The 24202-nt window shown below is 37.2% G+C and overlaps 1 long non-coding RNA gene and 1 pseudogene across 2 annotated transcripts in view; one reads left to right on the forward strand and one right to left on the reverse strand.

Annotated features, from left to right (window-relative positions):
* Nucleotides 1-22227, reverse strand: part of LOC105495666 (uncharacterized) — a 102905-nt gene extending 80678 nt beyond the window's left edge. For both annotated transcript variants that reach the window (XR_011623594.1, XR_011623593.1), the window contains exons 1-3: nt 19317-22227; nt 14997-15082; nt 14166-14400 (exon numbers count right to left, since the gene is read on the reverse strand). This is a non-coding gene — a long non-coding RNA (uncharacterized lncRNA). The remainder of the gene's footprint in view (nt 1-14165; nt 14401-14996; nt 15083-19316) is intronic.
* Nucleotides 22228-22657: 430 nt separating this feature from the next.
* LOC105495659 (citrate synthase, mitochondrial pseudogene) lies at nt 22658-24041 on the forward strand (annotated as a pseudogene).
* Nucleotides 24042-24202: the final 161 nt, after the last annotated feature.

Genomic DNA, 24202 nt, shown 5'->3' on the forward strand with positions numbered 1-24202 from the left:
TACTTCTCTCTCTTTATAAGTTAAAACACCATGAGACTGGTTTTCTAATCAGCATACCAGCTACCAATTCTAAAACTGTCCTTCAAGGCAGTCACCTTGAAAATCTTTAGTCCCATTACAAGCATAACTGACTGATCAAAACATGTTTAAAATGTTTTAGGAGTTACTTTGAAAATCAGGTTACAAGCCACAAAAGAATATCGCTTTCTTTACTTAATAGTTATACCTCATTTTAAAAAAAAATTAATAACAGTTTAATCACTCACTTTCTTTACCAGATGAGCCTCTGATTTCTTTGGACCTTTCCCAAATATAATATTTTTGCTCAAAGCATGAAAAATTTTTACTGTGAAATACAATTTTCAAGGTTTGCATGGTCTTGTGGGACAATTCCACATGAGAAATTCCAAGAATGAGTTGTCCAAAGGCGGCATCCCTGAAATGAGTATGAAGCCTGCCAAGTTGATGACTTTGATGGAACTAACTTTTCCTTAGTGTGTAAGTTTTTAAGTTTTATTTCAAAATAAGTTTTATTAAAAAATAAGTTTGTCACACCTCATGTACTATATGATTTTGTATGCACACAGTGCCTAGGGAGATTTTACATAGATTTTGTCTAAAAAGAGGAAGCTATTCACATGGCTGCCAAAATTAAGTACTCTAGAGGGTGATTTTCTAAACTAGCAATGATTCAACTGCCAAATAACTTCTGTTTCGTACAATTTAGCAAGTTTCAATTCAATCTACCAATTTTCCCATTATGCCACTTTTAAGAGAGGAGATCGTTTTAACCCCAGTAGAGCATTTCAGTAAATTGCCCACTATAGAAATGCTAAGGATATGTTATAACACCTCTTTTCTTCCACAGAAATAATACCTTTCTGACACTTTGACAAGTTAATGAAGCATTTCTCTCCCATATGAAAAAATCAGTTGGCATTCCTTCATCAAGCAAGTAAGCTTCCAAATGTTTCTTCATTTGACCCTCAAAACACCTTTTAGCACTTTTCTTATGAGTGATGTCATCTGGCATGCAAGTCACTTGGTACATTCCCAGACCTTTTAAAAATAATTCCATCACATTGGTTAATCCTAGGGGGTCTCTCTAGAACTAAGTGCACTTGTAAAACTATTCATAAAAAGGTCTCCTATTTCTGTCTCTACTTCCTTTAACACCCTAGTTATATTTTACTTGGACGAAGAAAGACATCAAATTGCAATGCTTAGAATATTGGTCCATTTTTAACTGCTTCAAGGAGCCTGTTCCCTGCACCTTCATCCTTCTTACTAATAAATTTGATTAAGGTAAATCCTCTTTTGTGAAACCAGAAACCAAATTTTTCTGCTATTCTCCCAATGCTTGCATTTGGCTTCAGTCTCCATTAATTAGCCACTTGGATCTTTAAAAGTCCTCACCTCTTTTTCTTGTCTATGTGTACACTCTTTAAAAGCCTGTCAGTAGTCAGTTGAAATGTTTAGTCTTGCTTGAAATTAATTTTCCACTTTTATTGTTCCAATTATTTGGCAGGTTTTATGGCTTTATAATAATTCCCTGGAGCCCTTTGAACCTGTTACGCCTTTTATGTTTATGCTAGAGGTGTTTCCTTAGCAACACGATTCTGCTGACTGTCTGTTACATGACATATAGGTAGTGAACATGTCCAAGCTGTGAATATGAAGATAATTGTCATAGGTTGTGATGTTTTGAACCTCCAAAATAGTTTTTAAATTTTGGTTGCAATCAGAAGATTATTTTTTAAATCAACCTTATATTTCTTCAACCAGTGTGCTTTCTCTGTATCTTTGATTCAGTTCTACTTCCTTTGCTAAAACAAGTTTGCAAGACTTGGTTAATTAATAAGGTCATGGAAATATTTCAATAGGAAGATTTTATCAATTTCAGAAAAATAACAGTTTCTATAAATCCCACTACTTTGGTCCACATGCTTTTTAAACTGGTGAATTGATAATACTAAAATCCCATGATATTATCATTTGACTACAGAAATACTATCTATTCATTCAGTCATTCAACGAATATTAATGTAGCAGTGCTGTATATAGATTTGTGAAATTACAGACTACACATTACTGTAAATTTTGCATGGTCTCTTATAGGCCTTTAGACTATACTAGTATGTATGGCTCCTATAGAATGGAGTCTCTACCTAAACTAACTGCAGTTATGTTTAGTAGTTCTCTAGAACAAAAGCAGTTAACCAACAAATGGCATTCCCTTCTTTTCCAGTCTCTTTGATGATTCAGGGAATGATGGTCACTTACATTCACACACAAATTCCAGTTCAATTATTTTTTATTTTATTTCAAGTCATTGTGTGTTTTCGAGAGAAAGAATGTGATATGGTAGAAAGATCACAGACTCAACAACAAACAGATCTGAGTTCAAATCTCAGCTCTGGCCTTTCCTGTGTGACCTTGAGCAAGTACACAATCTCATCATGGCCCAGTTTCCTTATGTGCAATAAAGGTTATTGTGTAAATTATATAGCATATATAAAATACTTGGTATGTAGTTGGCATTTTTGAATAAACATTTTAATTAATACGCTTTAGGTGCCCATGTTGGAGTTAGAATTTTGTCTTCACAAAAACAGTGTTTATATTAATGGTTTAGATGTCATACATTAATTCCTTCTTATCCATCTGAGCTGAAGGCAAAAATAGAGATTGGTTTATCTAGGAAGGATCTGTAGAACTAATACAGATTTTGGTAATTGGCAGTAGGATGCTCCTGTATAAAACATCTAAAAATCTCATCCATGGGATTTAGATGCTTAAAAATTCAAATAGTTAATAGAATTGTTATTGCGGAGCTTAAAAGTTTCCAACAAAGAAAAGGATTCAGTTGTATCAGTTTTTCCTCAAGTATTTTGAAGCTGAGATGTTAGTTGTATAAACATTTAGAACTGTTTATATTCTCATAGTAGATTGATCCTATCATTAATATGTAACGTCTTTATTCCTGGTAATATTCTTTGTTCTAAAGTCCACTTCAACACTAACATAGCATCTTCTGGCTTCTTTTGACTAGTGTTTGCTTAATACTGTGTTTTCCATTCTTTTACTTTAACTCACCTGTGACTTTATATTCAAAGTGGATCCCTTATAAACAGGACAAAGATGGGTCTTGCTTTTTAGTTAGTCTAACAATTTGCATATTATGTGTAATATAATTGCCTACTTATGTATTTATCAACATATAATTATTAATATGGTATGGTTGAAAATCTATCATCTTTCTAATAGTGCTCAATGCTCCATCTTTTCTTTGTACCTTGTTCCTCTTTTCCTGGCTAGTTTTGGATTAAGCATTTTTGTATCCCATTTTATCTTCACTATTGTCTTATTTGCCATACCTCTTTGTTTTACCTTTTTAGTGACTTCTCAGGGTTTACAACATACATCTTTAACCTATCTCATGCTAACTTCAAGTGATATATCATTACGCAAGCTATAAAAAGTTTACAATAGCACACCTCCATTTCCCTCTCCTATCCATTATGCTATTATTGCTATGCATTTTACTTCTACATGTGTTATAAACCCCACAATCAATTGTCATTATTTTGGCCTTAAGCAATGAAGTATCTTTTAAAGATTTTTTTAAATTCTTTTAGTCAAAAGAATGTAGAGTGCCAGAAATGATGAAAGATTGGTAAAGATAAAAGACATTTTATCTTTAAAAGAAGGGTCTAAATTTTACCTGGTATCACTTCTCTTCTGCCTGAAGAACTCCCTTCTTTTAATGAAGTTCCAAAAGCAATGAATTATCTTGGTTTTTGTCAGAAAATTTTTCTTAATTTTTGGAATATAATTTCATTAGATAAAGAAGTCTAAAGAATTAGACTCCAGTTAAAAGTTCTCATTTATTTCAAATGTGGATTAAAATAATCTACCTTGATGAGAAAATCTTTTAACTAACAAAAAATTCCAGGTCGTTTTCTGGATAATTTTCAAACTAAGAATTGGCTTCCAATTTTTTCCCCATTCTCCACAAAAAAAGAAAAAAAGTCACTTTAGGAATCCATGTGGATTTTGTTTTATCAAATACTTTGACAAGAAGACAGATTATTTTTCTTTGTTGTTGTTGTTGTTTTAAGACAGAGTCTCCTTCTGTTACCCAGGCTGGAGTGCAGTGGCGCAATCTTGGCTCACCTCACCGCAACCTCCGCCTCACAGGTTCAAGCAATTCTCTTGCCTCAGCCTCCCAGGTAGCTCTGAAGTAGCTGGGATTACAGGCACCTGCCACCATACCCAGCTAATTTTTTTGTATTTTTCGTACAGAAGGGGTTTCACCATGTTGATCAGGCTGGTCTTGACCTTCTGACCTCAGGTAATCCACCCACCTCAGCCTCCCAAAGTGCTGGGATTACAGGCATGAGCTACTGCACCTGGCCCAGATTATTTTTCTAATAAAAGAATCTAAGCATTACTTATGGAAACATGCTTGGCTAGATTTCAACATTGCTTAAAACCAGTGACCTTTTTCCCTTCTATCTTCTCTTCTGAACCAGAATGCCTATAACTTTTATATTCTGAAGATATTCCAAGGGAAATGATATGAATTGGGCATTGCTGTCGCTATCATAGCACAGTCAAAAGTATGGTATTCTAATTATGCTATTAAATGAAATAAAAACAGAAACCCCAGTCTTTTGAGCTATAAAGTGGAATTAATAAAACAACATGTAAAATTGTCTAGCACAATGTTTGTCATATGGCAAACTCTCAGTAAAAGTTTTTTGAAAAAGTGCCAAATGAGGAAGGCATTAATTTACTATACTTTGAAGTTTTCGTTATTAGCTTAAAATAGAACACATCAAAAATAAAAAACCTCAATTTTTATTGGAAATGTTAACTTTATCTGAATTATTACTCTAAAATAGAAGGAAAAGATATATACTCTGTTTTAGAACTAAGTGATACCTGGTTTCAGAATAAAGAGGTTAATAAATGTGCATGTCATATTATTTGTTCTCTGTTCTAACTAAGCATCACTTAGGAGCTATGCAAACTATCAAGAAGGAAAGTATAATATTGTGAGTTCAACAGATAGATACCCAAAAGGACTAGCTGCCTACTTCTTGTTTTTGTTTTTGTTTCTTTTTACTCTGGCTTTCTGAAACAGCTGTATTGAGACATAATTTACATATAATAAAGTCCACCTATTTAAAGTATACAATTTAATCATTTTTAGTATGTCTACAGAGTTGTATAACCATTACCACAATATAATTTTAGAACATTTTCATCACTCCAAAAGGAAATCTTTCAACCATTAGTTGTAATTCTCCATTTCCCCCCTTCCAAAGCCCTAAGTAACCAATGATCTCTGTCTCCATGGATTTGCTATTCCATACATTTTGTATCAATGAAATTACATAACATGTAGCTTTTCGTAACTGGATTTTTCCTTAATTCTCATGTCACCAGCTCAAACTTATTTCCTAAAATGGAAGTTGATGGGGATGCATCATGAATATAGAGTTAAAATTATAACATTTTAGACATTTCTCCAAATAAGATATTAAAATAGCCAATATGCACTTGAAAACTGTTCAACATCATTAGCCACCAGGGAAATGCAAATAAAAACCATGACGAGATACCACTTTATCCCCATTAGAATGGCTATAACTTTAAAAAAAGACAGAGACTAACAAGCGTTGATGAGAATATGGATAAATTGAAACCCTCATAGATTGCTGGTGAGAATGTAAAATGGTAGAGCCACTTTAGAAAACTATCTGTAAGTTCCTTAAATGGTTAAATATACAGTTACCGGCCGGGCGCGGTGGCTCACGCCTGTAATCCCAGCACTTTGGGAGGCCGAGGCGGGCGGATCACGAGGTCAGGAGATCGAGATCACAGTGAAACCCCGTCTCTACTAAAAATACAAAAAATTAGCCGGGCGCGGTGGTGGGCGCCTGTAGTCTCAGCTACTCGGGAGGCTGAGCCAGGAGAATGGCGTGAACCTGGGAGGTGGAGCTTGCAGTGAGCCGAGATCGCGCCACTGCACTCCAGCCTGGGCGACGGAACTAGACTCCGTCTCAAAAAAAAACATATATACATATATACAGTTACCATGCCATTCCATTTCTAGATATATTCCATTCCTGGGTATTTAAACCCAAGAGAAATGGAAGCATACACCAAAAAATTGTGCATAAATGTTCATAACTGCATTATTTATAATAACCAAAAAGTGTAAAAAACTCAAATGTCCATCAACTGATGGATAGGTAAATAAAATGTGGTATATTCATACCATGGAATATTATTGGGCAATAAAATGAAATGAAGTACTGATACATGCTATCACATGGATGAACCTTGGACACATTACGCTAAAGGAAAGTGGCCAGTTACAAATGACCGTATTGTCTGAGCCCATTTATATGAAATGTTCAAAACATGCAAGTCTATAGAGACAGAAAATAGATTATTGGTTGCCTAGGGTCAGGGAGATTTGGCCTAAAGGGGATGACAGTTAAGAGGTGTAGGGGCATGAGGTTCCTTTTGGAGTAATGAAAATCTTCTAAAATTGTGATGATGGATGTGCAACTCTGAGAATATACTAAAAGCCATTAAATTATATACTTTAAAAGAGTGAATTATATGGCATGTAAATTAAATCTCATAAAACTATGTTTTAAAAGAAAAAAAGACAAAAATAAAAAGTCAATTTGCCTTTCCTTTAATAAATATGCAATATTGATGAACCAAAATTAAAATTATGACATTTGTATTCAGACTTGTCATATGTTGAAATCTTATTGAATAATCGGATGTCCAATGTATGGCAAGATACACATCATTGCTTGAAAATTTCAGGATATTTCTAACCTTTAAAATAAAATAAGACTGAGACCAGAAGTATGCTCACTTCAGGTCTAAATTAGTTCAAAACAAGAGGACATACATTAGGGAATATTTGCTCAAATCTGGTAAAGTATTACAGAATCACTGGTTATTTTATTTCTGGAAAGAACAGCTGGAAGTAGGTACCCTTTTATCTCCAAGTAAACACAATTATTTTGTCAGTTTCCACTGTTCAGGACATCAATATTTTCCATAATTTCTGTTATTAAACTCACATTCAGCTGATGGATAACTTTTTTCACTATCCTCATAAGGGGATATGGGTAAGTCTGACTTCCTATTTCTACCTTCATTTTCAAAGCTCAAAAAGTCAAAAATAAAAGAAAAATATTTTTATTGTTTGATTAGCCAAACTATAAAATGGAAGTTGAGCTTTCTGGGAAAAAAATATACAGATCTGCCAAATAAATTCACAAAAATTGGCATATGCTGATACATTGAGCAGAGATAATGTACACTATACATTCTCCATTCAAGTCCAGATATTACTTAAAGCATTCAGTGCCAATATTAATTTTGTTTTCTACCCAGAACTTACTGGGTATTAAAAAACAGTTTTATATAGATTTTGCTAAATAATCAATGTAAATAATAGTCACTGAATTATACCTGGTCAATTTTGGTAATGTTATAGTAGAAAATAAATTGAGGGTTGGGACGAGGGAAATCAGTTGACAAGACCAGAAAAGGGGCACAGTATTTCCAGGACTTGATTCTACTGCAAAGATAAGTACATACGATAAGGCTAATATTTTTCATTCAACAGTTACTAACATTGTTCTGGGTGTTGACATACACCAGTGAACAAGACAGACAAAATCCCTGTCCTTAAGGAGGTTTTGTTTCTAAGGTTTATAAAACTAAAACACAAACACAAACACAAATCCATCTCTCTTTGCAGTTTCAAAACATATAATGGAATGTAACCAGGGTAACCATGTCCCAGTTTGACATTTCATCTGGTGCCACTTAGGAATCTTGACATCATGAAAATAGTAATAAATCACTTTAGACCAGTGCTTAGATATGTAGACAAATTAGATGTACTCAACTTGGTAACCACCTCTCTATATTAAATGCAAATCATAGGCCTAGTAACAGTGTAAGGGAAAATAGTAGCAAAACTGTTTCCACCACTGACCACTCAGGAACAGGAACTAGTCTTAGAAGCAACAAGAGTGTGCATGTGTGTGGATATAGTCAGGGGATTGGTACACACACAGATGGGCACTCAGTATTTTGATGTAGTGGAATGGAAATTTCATGGTACTGGGAATCAGAAGACCTGCCATATCTTGTGAAAGTCTCAAATATTTGGGGATGCATTAAATTGTACCTTTAAGGAAAAAATCTGAACTACAGTCAAACTTAGCTCTAAAACTGAGTCTATGATTTCCTATGCAAAACCTTGGGGCTTCAACTCCTGAATTTTATCTGCAGAAAGTCATAGATGGCAGTCTTTCACACTACAGGAAGAAGTAAACAATTAGGTTAAAAAAAATCAGTAATCTCAGATATACTTTTCTTTCTACCTTTCAGTTCCTTCCCATAGCTTGTGTATTTTGAAAGTCGGATCAAAAAACAGGTGATAGGGAACAGAGTTCAACATTAGTATGTGCAGAGGATGAGGAAATTAATTAACAGGAGTGGGGAGTGGTCATGTCAAGGAATCCTTAGATCTTTCCTGAGGTAAGGGAAAGACTGCAGGGTACAAAGGGGCAGTAGGGAAAGTGGAACTATGATAAAAACAGACACAAGCAATGACATGAAATGAAAATCTCCTACTGTGCCTTCTTCATCTCACTCTGTTCTCGTTATTCTCCACCATGGGCCACTTGTTGAGAATCTGTAGGACCCTCTCAAGGATCTAGAGCACCTTCTTGATGCTACCAGCTCCACAGGACTTCCTCCTGTGGCCATTCTCTTTTCCCTCTACCTACCTCCAACTACCATTAACCCTAGTGCAAGCCCTTCCCTAGTATGTTTACCTGAGAATAATCTAATTAATTAATTCTCACTAGGTATTACTGATTAGGCCGATCCTATGAGGCTGTGCATTTTAACAGGCATAACCATCACCCAAAGGGTTGTTAAAGGTGAAAAGGGCCTTAAAAGTACCAGAAACGGAAGGCAGGTCCATCCTCTGCCCTCTGCACCTCACTGGCCTGCTGTACCAGACACACCAGCCCTGATGTTTTGTGCATTAGTTCTTCTCTGTACCATTCTGCCTCAAATGGAGGAGTTCCCAGAACCAGAAGATTTGTGTTATGAAGGCTTTTGAAGCAAAACAGCCTATCCAACACCCTTAAACATTTCCTATAGACTCTCCTCTTTTTGACTCACCCATTAGGCTTCCCAGAGAAAGTAGACAGCAATATCTTTAGCCCTGGATTTAAACACCTGTGTGTAAAGTCAAGCAAGCTCACCATGGTTTTTAAAATATTAAAAACTTGTCCCCAGAGGTGGAGTCTACAGAGGCAGGCAGGCCTCCTTGAGCTGTGGTGGGCTCCACCCAGTTCAACTTTCCCGCTTTTGTTTACCTACTTAAGCCTCAGCAACTGTGGGCGCCTCTCCCGCAGCCACCCTGCCGCCTTGCAGTTAGATCTCAGACTGCTGTGCTAGCAATGACGGAGGCCCACTGGGCGTGGTACCCTCCAGGCCACGTGTGAGTATATAATCTCCTGGTGTGCCGCTTGCTAAGACCCTTGGTAAAGCACAGTATTAGGGTGGGAGTTACCCGATTTTCCAGCTGTTGTGCATCTCAGTTTCCCTTGGCTAGGAAAAGGAATTCCCTTCCCCTGGCGCTTCCCAGGTGAGGCGATGCCTCCCCCTGCTTCAGCTTGCTGGTCTGGATGCACCCGCTGACCAGCAGAGTCTTTCTAACCTGCCCCAGTGAGATGAACCCGGTACTTAAGTTGAAAATGCAGAAATCACTGGTCTTATGTGTCAAGCACAGGCTGGGAGCTGGAGGCTGGAGCTGTTCCTATTCTGCCATCTTGGGTGCCCCCTCCATCTGAGTCCTTTCATGTAAAGCAAGTCCTTAGAGACTTACAAAGAGACTTAGACTCCCATACAATCATAATGGGAGACTTTAACACCCCACTGTCAACATGAGACAGATCAAAGAGACAGAAAGTTAACAAGGATATCCAGGAATTGAACTCAACTCTGCACCAAGCAGACCTAATAGATATCTACAGAACTCTCCACCCCTAATCAACAGAACATACATTCTTCTCAGCACCACGTCACACTTATTCCAAAATTGACCACATAGTTGGAAGTAAAGCACTCCTCAGCAAATGTAAAAGAACAGAAATTATAACAAACTGTCTCTCAGACCACAGTGCAATCAAACAAGAACTCAGGACTAAGAAACTCAATCAAAACTGCTCAATTACATGGAAACTGAACAACCTGCTACTGAATGACTACTGGGTGCATAATGAAATGAAGGCAGAAATAAAGAAGTTCTTTGAAACCAATGAGAACAAAGATACAACATACCAGAATCTCTGGGACACATTTAAAGCAGTGTGTAGAGGGAAATTTATAGCACTAAATGCCCACAAGAGAAAGCTGGAAAGATCTAAAATTGACACTCTCACATCGCAATTAAAAGAACTAGAGAAGCAAGAGCAAACACTGAATATTCAAAAGCTAGCAGAAGGCAAGAAATAACTAAGATCAGAGCAGAACTGAAGGAGATAGAGACACAAAAAACCCTTCAAAAAAATCAATGAATCCAGGAGCTGGTTTTTTGAAAAGATCAACAAAATTGATAGACCACTAGCAAGACTAATAAAGAAGAAAAGAGAGAAGAATCAAATAGACGCAATAAAAAATGATAAAGGGGATATCACCACCGACCCCACAGAAATACAAACTACCATCAGAGAATACTATAAACACCTCTATGCAAATAAACTAGAAAACCTAGAAGAAATGGATAATTTCCTGGACGCTTACACTCTCCCAAGACTAAACCAGGAAGAAGATGAATCCCTGAATAGACCAATAGCAGACTCTGAAATTCGGGCAATAATTAATAGCCAGCACCCAAAAAAAGTCCAGGACCAGACAGATTCACAGCTGAATTCTACCAGAGGTACAAGGAGGAGCTGGTACCATTCCTTCTAAAACTATTCCAATCAACAGAAAAAGAAGGAATCCTCCCTAACTCATTTTATGAGGCCAACATCATCCTGATACCAAAGACTGGCAGAGACACAACAAAAAAAGAGAACTTTAGACCAATATCCCTGATGAACATCGATGCAAAAATCCTCAATAAAATACTGGCAAACCGAATCCAGCAGCAGATCAAAAAGCTTATCCACCATGATCAAGTGAGCTTCATCCCTGGGATGCAAGGCTGGTTCAACATACACAAATCAGTAAACGTAATCCAGCATATAAACAAAACCAAGGACAAAAACCACATAATTATTTCAATAGATGCAGAAAAGGCCTTTGACAAAATTCAACAGCCCTGCATGCTAAAAATTTTCAATAAATTTGGTATTAATGGAATGTATCTCAAAATAATAAGAGCTATTTATGACAAACCCACAACCAATATCATACTGAATGGGCAAAAACTGGAAACATTCCCTTTGAAAACTGGCACAAGACAAGAATGCCCTCTCTCACCACTCCTATTCAACGTAGTGTTGGAAGTTCCGGCTAGGGCAATCAGGCAAGAGAAAGAAATCAAGGGTATTCAATTAGGAAAAGAAGAAGTCAAATTGTCCCTGTTTGCAGATGACATGATTGTATATTGAGAAAACCCCATTGTCTCAGCCCAAAATCTCTTTAAGCTGATAAGAAACTTCAGCAAAGTCTCAGGATACAAAATAATGTGCAAAAATCACAAGCATTCTATACACCAGTAACAGACAAACAGAGAGCCAAATCAGGAATGAAATCCCATTCACAATTGCTTCAAAGAGAATAAAATACCTAGGAATCCAACTTACAAGGGATGTAAAGGACCTCTTCAAGGAGAACTACAAACCACTGCTCAGTGAAATAAAAGAAGACACAAACAAATGGAAGAACATACCATGCTCATGGATAGAAAGAATCAATATCGTGAAAATGGCCATACTGCCCAAGGTAATTTATAGATTCAATGCCATCCCCATTAAGCTACCAATGACTTTCTTCACAAAATTGCAAAAAACTGCTTTAAAGTTCATATGGAATCAAAAAAGACCCAGCATTGCCAAGACAATCCTAAGTCAAAAGAACAAAGCTGGAGGCATCATGCTACCTGACTTCAAACTGTACTACACGGCTACGGTAACTAAAACAGCATAGTACTGGTACCAAAACAGAGATATAGACCAATGGAACATAACTGAGCCCTCAGAAATAATACCACACATCTATAGCCATCTGATCTTTGACAAACCTGACAAAAACAAGAAATGGGGAAAGGATTCCCTATTTAATAAATGGTGCTGGGAAAATTGGCCAGTCATAAGTAGAAAGCTGAAACTGGATCCTTTCCTTACTCCTTATACAAAAATTAATTCAAGATGGATTAGAGACTTAAATGTTAGACCTAAAACCATAAAACCCTAGAAGAAAACCTAGGGAATACCATTCAGGACATAGGCAGGGGCAAGGACTTCATGTCTTAAACACCAAAGGCAATGGCAACAAAAGCCAAAATTGACAAATGGGATCTAATTAAACTAAAGAGCTTCTGCACAGCAAAAGAAACTACCATCACAGTGAACAGGCAACCTACAGACTGGGAGAAAATTTTCGCAATCTACTCATCTGACAAAGGGCTAATATCCAGAACCAACAAAGAGCTCAAAGAAATTTACCAGAAAAAAACAAAAAAACCATCAAAAAGTGGGCAAAGGATATGAACAGACATTTCTCAAAAGAAGACATTCATACAGCCAACAGACACATGAATAAATGCTCATCATCACTTGCCATCAGAGAAATGCAAATCAAAACCACAATGAGACACCATCTCACACCAGTTAGAATGGCTATCATTAAAAAATCAGGAAACAACAGGTGCTGGAGAGGATGTGGAGAAATAGGAATACTTTTACACTGTTGGTGGGACTGTAAACTAGTTCAACCATTGTGGAAAACAGTGTGGCGATTCCTCAAGGATCTAGAACTAGAAATACCATTTGACCCAGCCATCCCATTACTGGGTGTATACCCAAAGGACTATAAATCATGCTGCTATAAAAACACGTGCACACATATGTTTATTGCGGCACTGTTCACAATAGCAAAGACTTGGAATCAACCCAGATGTCCATCAGTGACAGACTGGATTAAGAAAATATGGCACATATATACCATGGAATACTATGCAGCCATAAAAAAAGGATGAGTTTGTGTCCTTTGTAGGGACATGGATGCAGCTGGAAACCATCATTCTCAGCAAACTATCGCAAGAAGAGAAAACCAAACACCGCATGTTCTCACTCATAGGTGGGAATTGAACAATGAGATCACTTGGATACAGGAAGGGGAACATCACACACCAGGGCCTATTGTGGAAAGGGGGGAAGGGGGAGGGATAGCATCAGGAGATATACCTAATGTAAATGACAAGTTAATGGGTGCAGCACACCAACATGGCACATGTATACATATGTAACAAACCTGCACGTTGTGCACATGTACCCTAGAACTTAAAGGATAATAATAATAAAAAAAAAATTTAAACTTTTTGGATAAAAGGCTTTGGTTAAATAATTCATCCTTGTGTTATTAATTATATTCTGAGTTTTAAAAATGCTTCTCATTCACCAATCCTTTTTGTCTCTGAAGACAATCATGTAAGGTGGTTGGAGAGTTTATAACATTAGATGATCATTTAGAACATTAGATTACATAACATTGTCACTTTTGCATATTAAAAAAATAGTGGTTTAGAGTACAGTATCAGGACTAAACTGCCTAAGGATGAATCCTGCCTCTACCACTACTAGTGTGTGACCTTGAACAATTTATTTTACCCATCTGTTCTTCAATCTCCCTGTCTGTAAAAATTAGCGTAAAAATAAGACTTACTTCTTAGAGTTATTTGATAACTAAATGAACTAATGCAAGAATAGTGCTCAATACATTGCCTGACACCTGATAAGTACTCAAAAAGTGGTAGTTTGGGTTAGTATCTTCACCACAACCACCACCACTACCATCATCATCAACATTATCATCAGAAATGACTATGTACCCAGAACAAATTAATCGTTTGATTACCACATCCTTACTTCACTTTGTGCCAATATAGACATTGTCTTGATGTTTCTGCTCACTGCTAACATCAACTCTTTGTCTTCGAAACTTGTTTTCCTCTACTTTTGCCACAGCTGATCTCAAGAAGCATAAAGTAGTTTAATGAAATGAAATGAATTCAATGAGTCATCTTCGTCTCCATTAAAAAGAGGAAAAGTAATATTTGAAACGGCAACATTCTGAATAGATGTATGGAGACTCTCTCCATATCTGGAATGTAATATCAAAATATTTCAGGGCTATGATAAGTGTTGTATTAATAGAAGACCTAAAAGCTTTTAAATATCTTTACATGGCTTTCTGCTCCTTAGGCACTAAACATATCAATAATTCACAATTAGCACAATAATAATTATGACACTGATAGAAATTATATTCATTTAATAAAGTTAGTATTCAATAAATAAGGTTACCTCAACCAATGTTTTGCATCAGGGGTGAAAAGCTTTATGGGAACTGTTTGATTTTTAACACAATTCCAAAAGATACAGGTAACAAAATCCATATCTCTAATGAAGGTAAAATTAGAATATTTACACTTTATAACTTGACCGAAAAAAATTTACCAGCATAATCAAACTACAGGTGACAGCCCATAAACTAAACATCTACTATTTCCATCAAAGACAAATTTCAATTAGTTGCTTTATCCATTCTTAACTAACTACTTTTACTGTAACTTTACCTTTAATGTAAATTCACATCACATCCTCTCACTAAGGAGGGGTGACCCTGACTAGAAACTGTCTTTCTTGACTGCCTTCATTTTCACATAATAATATAAATTCAAAGCCAGTGCCTCTTACCTATTAACAAGAATGGGTCTGATACCTATTCTTCAGGTTCTTTTCAGGAAGCCTAATCTTGAACCTAGTAGAAAGGCTTTACATGGCTATCAAAAAACAAATTAAAAAAAGCAACAGTTATACAATGTTGCCTGAAAGATTCCAGTAGTCAGTTCTACCATATACTCTAAAACCTGTCCTCAGATTAAAAAAGATCAATAGAACATTGCCCACATGGATTGAATTATTAATTTCCACACATCCGCAGTCTCCTTCATACCCCATTGGCTTGCCCTGAGGGACATTCTTGAAAAAAAAAAAAAAGAAAAGAAAGAAAGAAAAAGAAAAAACAGCAACATGGGAAGTACTTTTTACCACCAGAATGTTGGGGAGGTCATTGTTTATTATACGACAAGAAGCTTTCATGGGTAAAGAGGGTGGGACAAGAATTTAAGACAAGCAGTTCAACAAGCACTAATCAAAATAAGTTCAAGATGGCAACACTGCTTGATGTAGAAAGATTCATGTCCCCAAAGGCACCCATCTAGCCTCCCAGAGGGATCATGGCATGTTCATCCCAAAGATTTCTGTTCTGGGCTTGAGGTGCTACCAGAGTGGTAACCCCCCTCCATTGAATTCATTCCTTACCTAGCCTTCAATATGTCCCCTGGACTTCAGGTCATGCTGAAGAACAATCCGGAAGAAAGTTTTATGTTTTTATAAATCTCATCTTATTCTCAGCCTCACTTTCCCATCAGATCAAGCAAGTTCTACCTTTGGGTAAAACTGGATTCCTTACCATATTGTTATAAATTACAATTGACTCAAATCACAGTAGCTATGGCAACAAGGCAAATACCACATTCCCAGATGTTGTGCTTCCCTGTATCTTATGCTATTTACTTTTTCCAACATAGTGACTTTCTCTGGTTTACCATACTCTCACTTCTTCTGGATATCCCACAGTAATAAGATTTTGGTGAAAATAAAATTGTGTGTGTGTGTGTGTGTGTGTGTGTGTGCGTGTGTAGACAGAGAGAGAGAGATAACATAGCATTTTGGGGGTTACTATCTTTAGATGGGTCTGCTTGCAAAATTGGTCTTTGGCTGGCATCTGAGGACTTGGCTTTCAGAATATTCTCTATGTTAATAAGGCTGTTTTGTCTACATGAGTTACTGTACTGTTATTGTACCAGCTTGCCTACACTGATTGTACAAGAAAATGTGATTGATGGTGAATACTTGCTTCCCTTCTGGAAATTTGCTACGTGTGGCTGGCCACACCAGCAAAGGGTGGTTATATAACTAGCCCCAAATATCTGGGAACATCCTGAGACTCTGGACTCTTGAGTCTCAAACAAGGTTTCCTGGGCCAAAACACTGCACATATATTGCTGCATTTCACTGGTGGAGGAGAAGCATTTCTGTGTGATCCCTCTTGACAGAGAAAATGTTGGAAGTCTGTGCTGGGATTCCTCCAGACTACCTGATGAATCTTTTTCCATTGTGGATCACTAAAACAATATAGTCAGGAATACTGTTGCTTCTGAGTCCTGTGAGTATTTCTAATGAATAACCAAATGTATGAATGGGCTTGGAATCTCGGAGTTATATATGTAAAAATTTTAAAATAGGAAAAATTGTTAAACAAATACTTTATAAAAGAAGATACCTGCATGTCAAAGAAGCACAGGAAAAGTATTTCAATGTCATTAAACATTAAGGAAGTATAAATCAGAAGTGCAATGAGATACCACTACACAGCTAAAACTAAAAAGACTGACCATACCAAGTGATTGTCAATAATAGGGAGTAATTACAACTCTCAGGCACTGCTTATAGAACATAAAATGCCACAACCACTTTAGAAAACAGTTTGGCCAGTGATGATGAGCATTTTTTCATGTGTCCGTTGGCTGTATGAATGTCTTCTTTTGAGAAATGTCTGTTCATATCCTTTGCCCACTTTTTGATGGGGTTGTTTGTTTCTTTCTTGTAAATTTGTTTGAGTTCTTTGTAGGTTCTGGATATTAGCCCTTTGTCAGATGAGTAGATTGCAAAAATGTTCTCCCATTCATGCATATGTAACAAACCTGCACGTTATGCACACGTACCCTAGAACTTAAAGTATAATAATAATTAATTAATTAATTAATTTAAAAAAAAAAAGAAAACAGTTTGGCCATTTCTTAAGAAGTGTAACCTACACCTACTGTAAGATCCAGTCATTCCACTTTTAGGTATTTACAAAGGAAAATAAAAGCATATATCCATATAATGACTTTATCAGTAAAAGCCATAAAATGGAAATAATTCCAATAACCACCAACAGATGAGTGGATAAACACATTGTCATATAGCCATACAATGGGGAAAACCAATTAAAAGAAACGAACTATCAATACATGTAACAAATCTCAAAATATTTATGTTCAGTGAAAGAATTAATATGAAAACTTTAGTACATACAGTACAATCCCATTTATATTAAACTCTAGAAAATGTAAAGTAACCTATAGTCACAGAAAACAGATCAGTGGTTGCATGGGGACGAAAAGAGTGACAGGGAAAGGCAGGAAAGAGGTATTACCATGGCACAGGAAACTTTGGGACATAATGAATATGTTCATTATCTTCATTATAGTGATGGGTTCACAGGTATGTATCTATTGCAAAGTATATCAAATTGTACACTTTAAATGTTTGCAGTTTATTATATGTGAAAAATACATAAGCTTTTCTTAAAACTTTCCATAACAAGTCTTTTCAGGCTTAGGTTACAGGCTGTTAGAAACACCACCCATCCTAGGTTTCCTATAACATTATATGCAAATTTGTTAATAATAATTGAAAAGCAATAGGACATAATCTTTAGGAATTTCAGCAATGAGCATAATATAATACCTACCAAAAAAGAATGTATCTGAAAATCAACTCATAAAAAGAGATAAAGGTAAGAAAGATAATGACTGGACATGTAACAGATTCCTAATAAAAATTATGCAGCACAATCATTAGTTACTTTAGGCTACATAAATCCAAAACAATCTTCTAAAGCACTGAGGTCTCAGAGTGTGGAACTTGTCTAGATATACACCTAGATCTATGATATGCACTATAGTGAACATAGGGAGTTCTGTGATTGGGTAAAACCACCCAAGTCTTAGCCATACTCAGAACATTGATGTCTCCAAAACCCTTCGAGAAATGGTTGATTACCAGGTATGTAAAAAAATACATCCTTAAGGGAAATTCTTACAAATTACTTGAGCCATGCTTTTAGAGCAATAAAAGATTAAGTTCAACTGCTTTAAAAAGTAAGAAAAGCTATATATATATATACACACACATACACACACACACACACATATATATATATATATTTAATTCAAAAATGTAATTCAATAGTTCTCTCAATGGTCTTACAATTATGAAAAAAGTTAGGATGTCATAAAATCAGCTCCAAACACTCTAAATGCATTCACAGAATAGAATCTGCTCCCTTAAGTGAGCATTTCTTTTTTTTTTTTTTTTTTTTTTTTTTTTTTTTTGAGACGGAGTCTTGCTCTGTCACCCAGGCTGGAGTGCAGTGGCCGGATCTCAGCTCACTGCAAGCTCCGCCTCCCGGGTTTACGCCATTCTCCTGCCTCAGCCTCCCGAGTAGCTGGGACTACAGGCGCCCGCCACCTCGCCCGGCTATTTTTTTGTATTTTTTAGTAGAGACGGGGTTTCACCGTGTTAGCCGGGATCGTCTCTCGATCTCCTGACCTCGTGATCCGCCCGTCCCGGCCTCCCAAAGTGCTGGGATTACAGGCTTGAGCCACCGCACCCGGCCAAGTGAGCATTTCTAGAAATTGACAGGCAAAATCCTGAAGGTTTTTGTAATTGATATTGTTGAACTTCTGCTATTGGTGATTTCTCACTTGAAACATTCATTATTTAAAAAATTCCAATCACCTAATAGGTTATGTAAACATTTCTGAGCATATCAACATATGGTAATTAATTTCTCCTTATTAATCCTTTAAAGGTACTTTATAAAATAGTTTACAATCCTATCTATGAAGCTGATCCTAGTATCAAATAAATGTTCCAAAATCATTTTATACATTCACATAGGAAATAGAGCACATTTACTGAAATTACAGCAATGTTTGTCAGCACAATATTTTTAGCTGAGAAAAATCAGATATGTAAAATGATATTTGTCTTTATAATTGAGCTTAGTTGCTGGATGGCAGAAACTTAATTTAAGTCAATTCCACATTTTTGTTTTTGTTTTTCCTCAGCCACTTCAGAGTTTTTTGGTCAAGTGAAGCATAAACTCAGTTCTGAACTGACCTTTTCCCTCCCCTGAGGTGTCTAGTTGTGAGAAGTGGGTGGAGGTGTCTGGTGTTAAGTTGGTGGTTGACCTCAGGCAGGACCATCCCTCCACTAGGGGTAACACAAGCAGACACCGTGTCCACCAGTTCTGCAGCCACTAGCCCAACCCACTTCTTAGAATCCCTTTATCACAATGGAGAGAACTCTTCAGGGACAATTGGCTTCTAAATAAACTATTCTCCCTTTTGAGAGCCAAATATATTGGTGCCTTACAATGTGCTCAGGCACAGTGGTGCCTTACAATGTAGTCAGGCAGTGTTCATACTCATTTTTCCAGGCCCTAAGAAAGAGATAAGTCCTCCAGGATCTCATGTTCCAAACATCTCTTTATCTGGTAGGAGTGGAGCCAGAGTAGGGGTGGATTTTATTGTTCCTCTAAGATGCCTTGCCCACAAGAACCTCCAAGTCTTACCCTCTTGCGTTAATTGAAACTCCACCTTGGAATCCCCTCCTCTGGAACTAAGCCTTACCATCTAATCCATCAGTTATGGTTTATAACAAAAGTTATTTCCCTGATATCATCTGTAGGCAATGTATTCAATAAACAATACTTTCAAACAAAATGGACACAGTCTGAATGATTTATACCATAATCAAAGTGCATTCAGTGTAAGTGCCTGATGCAGATTGCCATAAGCCTTGAAAACTGCTAATAAATGGCTAATTGCCTTTATATTTTTCTAAAAGCAAAAGTCATAACCTCTCAGCAAATTCCATCAATTTAACTTTCCAAGATAATATGTAAACACTATTTTTCTCTCTTTTAGCACACAGTGCTTCATACATGGTAACTCTCTGATAGATGATTCCTAGATGAATACTTTTTTCTTGAAGAAATTTTTTCCAAATAATTTATCTTAGTGTTCTAGTCAGAACCTGAACAAAATATATATATACACACACATATATTTATTATATATACACACATATATATGTTATGTATATATATTTTTTGTATATGTCCATTTTTATAGCAATTCTAGTTCGGGGTCATATGAGATCCAAAACAGCTTGGTCGTCCAGATAAACAGACCATCGGTGATTAGGTGTGTGCTCATTTTGTTTAGAACTAAAGCATCAAAATGAAAGACTAGGCATTTCCAAAAAATCCCAAGTGTTTCCAAAAGAGAGGAAATGGAAAAGTGAAGATTCTGCTGTGATCCTAAAAATAGAAGATCTTTAAGAGGCACTTAAAAAATTCACTACAATCCAAGCTATTTTGCCATGTTACTCACATAACCAGAAATTATAGGCATCATGAATTGGAATATAGTGGGTGCCCAATGAGGTAATTATGCCCACTTTCCTATTCATGGTGGCCTTAGGAACTACAATCCTTTCATTAATGGCCTTGGGAACATCCCGAGTCAATATTTTTATTTCCTGTTTTCACCTGCCACTGGTGAGTACCTTTCTCCATTTTCTGAATATATGACTAAATTTAACATGGGAGTTATGACAAGACATGCAGGAAGCTGCCCAGGCCAAATGAACTGAAAAACTCAGAACAATTTTAAATATGCTTTTTGTTTTGAAGGAAGTCTTGAAGTTCTGCAGATCTTCATCATACTTTAATTTTATTTTGATGCTACAATTAAATTTGAAAGAATTTACATATTCCTACAAAAAACTAAAGCATTTCAGTTCTATGAGATTAAGGTAAAACTTTTTATGAATAAATTTTGATAAATGAACTATAAAACATCTGTGATATCAACCACTTTTTACTTTAGCTTACTGGAGCAACATAAAGCAACATCTGTCAGCTAAACTTCAAATGAAATCTTTTTGAGTTCACACTCCTAAAATGTATTTTTACACAAATAATCTTTAAAATATTTGCAGTTCATTTTAGCATCTGTTCATAACCTAAACCCAATTAAACTCAGGAAGGAGTATTAAGCCATCACATGTATATTTTCTCAGTAATTCATTTTTAATCAATTCAACAACATGTAGCTTTTTTATCTGAAATGAAACTTTGCTAGCATACAGGTATGAAGTGTATTGATTTTCATAATCATTTTTGCATTTCCTTTTTTTTCATTTTTTCAAACAAATAGATTTCATAAGGTACATGTAAAAATACAAGCCAGCAATCCTTTCCTTTGTTTAATCTGTCAGAATATTAACCAGAAAATGTCCCCGCTGTGGACTGAACAACCAAATGGTAGAATTGGGTCTACCGTATGAGTAAATAGATCTTCCTTTTGGTGCTTTTTAAAATATGCATTATGTAAATGTGCTTAATTTCTCTGCCAGAGTAATCCAGAAAAGAATTAGAAATGAACAGCTGGGTCAAGGGGAGAAAAAAGAGTTAGGAGGGACGATACATGGGGGTTCCTCCTGGGATAGATAAAGACAATGGCAACAGAGAAGAAAATGTCAGTATAAGTTGCCAATTGTATAGCAGATGATTTGCAGTCGTGTGGCAAACAGACCTTGAATTTCCAGGCACACCTACAGCCAAGGGTTTCTAATAGTCCTGAGCTGTGACGGCCTTTCTTCAATTGCTGCTTTCATCAAACTTAATTTCCATCTACTTCTATCATAAGGTGTCTGTGTGTATTTGTACTTTTCTCAAACTTTACTCATATTTATTTATTTTTGAGATGGAGTCTCACTCTGTCACCTAGGCTGGAATGCAGTGGCACGAGAGGCTCACTGCAACTTCTGCCTCCTGGGTTCAAGCGATTCTCCTGCCTCAATCTCCTGAGTAGCGGGGATTACAGGCGCCTGCCACCAAGCCTGTCTAATATTTTGTATGTTTAGTAGAGATAGGGTTTCACCATGTTGGCCAGATGGATCTCGAACTCCTGACCTCAGGTGATCCACCCCCCTTGGCCTCCCAAAGTGCTGGGATTACAGGTGTGAGCCTCATTTTTTTTTTTTTTTTTTTTTTTTTTTTTTTGAGACAGAGTCTCGCTCTGTCACCCAGGCTGGAGTGCAGTGGCTGGATCTCAGCTCACTGCAAGCTCCGCCTCCCGGGTTTACACCACTCTCCTGCCTCAGCCTCCCGAGTAGCTGGGACTACAGGTGCCCGCCACCTCGCCCAGCTAGTTTTTTTGTATTTTTTTAGTAGAGATGGGGTTTCACCATGTTAGCCAGGATAGTCTCGATCTCCTGACCTCATGATCTGCCTGTCTTGGACTCCCAAAGTGCTGGGGTGAGCCTCATTTTAAAGAACAGGAACCTTGTCTACCCGTTGGCATGGCCTCTTGTGCAGCAACATAGGCTCCTGTTCCTGCCGCAACTCTCTCCCTCCTTCTCTGGCCATCAGAGTCCAGAGTTGGTCCACCATGGCTTTACTCACTGCTGCCACCCAGTTCTTGGGAACAAAGGATGTATCTTGTCTTGTTCTTGCTGCCTGGCATGCCAGTACCTCCTCTAGGAATTTGGAAGACATATTGACTTACCTGATACCCAAGGAGCAGGCCAGAATTAAGATCTTCAGACAGCAAAGTGGCAAGAGGGTGGTGGGCCAAACCACTGTGGGCAGGATGTGTGGTGGCCTGAGAGGCACGAGGGGATTGGTATATGAAACATCAGTTCTTGATCCTAATGAAAGCATCCATTTCTGAGGCTTTAGTGTCCCTGAGTGCCAAAAACTGCCACCTAAGGCTAAGGGTAAGAAAGAACCTCTGCTAGAGGGCTTATCTCAGCTGCTGGTAGCTGAACATATCCCAACAGAGGAAACAGGTATCCTGGCTTTCAAAAAAGTGGTCAAAGAGGGCAGCTCTACCCTCCCATGTGGTCACCATGCTGGACAACTTTCCCACCAATATACATCCCATGTCTCAGCTCAGTGCAGCCTATACAGCCCTCAACAGTGAAAGTAATACTACCTGAGCATATGCAGAGGATATCAAGTTCTGGGAGCTGATTTATGAAGACTGTGTGAATCTGATCACAAAGCTACCTGTGTTGCAACAAAGATCTACCAAAATCTCTACTAAGAGGGCAAAAATGTTGGGGCCATTGACTCCAAGTTGAACTGGTCCCACAATTTCACCAACATGTTAGGCTATACTGATGCTCAGTTCACTGAGCTCACGCACCTGTACCACACCATCCACAGTGACCATGAGGGCAGCGATGTAAGTGCCCATATCAGCAACTTGTTGGGCAGTGCCCCTTCAAGCCCTTATCTGTCCTTTGCAACAGCCATGTATGGATTGACAGGCCCTCTACATGTACTAGCAAATCAAGAACTGTTTGTCTGGCTAACTCAACTACAGAAGGAAACTGGCAAAGATGTGGCATGTGAGAAGTTATGAGACTACACCTGGAACACACTCAACCTAAGATGAAGTTATTCCAGACTGTGGCCATGCAGTATTAAAGAAGACTGATCCATGAGATACCTGCAGTGACAGTTTGCTCTGAAACACCACATACTGACCCCATGTTAACTTGGTTGCTCAGCTACACAAGATTGTGCTCAATAGCCTCTTAGAGAATGGCAAAGCCAAGAATACTTGGCCCAATGTAGACACACCCTGGGGTACTGCTCCAGGACTATGGCATGATGGAAATGAATTACTACACTGTTCGGTTCAGAGTGTCTCGGGCACTGAGTGTACTGGCACAGCTCATCTGAAGTCATGCACTCGGATTCTCTCTAGAAAGGCCCAAGTCTTTCTAGATGGTCTGATGAAGTTCATGGACTCTAAGTTGGGATAAAACTGGAGACTGGGGGGAAAGTGACTACCAGAAAGTGAGGACACTTAAAAAAAAAAAAAAAGTCTACTTTTGTTTTAAGGGGGCTTTAAAGACTTAGAATTAAATTGTATCTGAGGCACTGATAATAGATTTGAGGTTAAAATGTAAATTAAAATTTTTAA

The sequence above is a fragment of the Macaca nemestrina genome, chromosome 5 (assembly GCF_043159975.1).
Source record: "Macaca nemestrina isolate mMacNem1 chromosome 5, mMacNem.hap1, whole genome shotgun sequence".
Taxonomy (NCBI): Eukaryota; Metazoa; Chordata; class Mammalia; order Primates; family Cercopithecidae; genus Macaca; species Macaca nemestrina.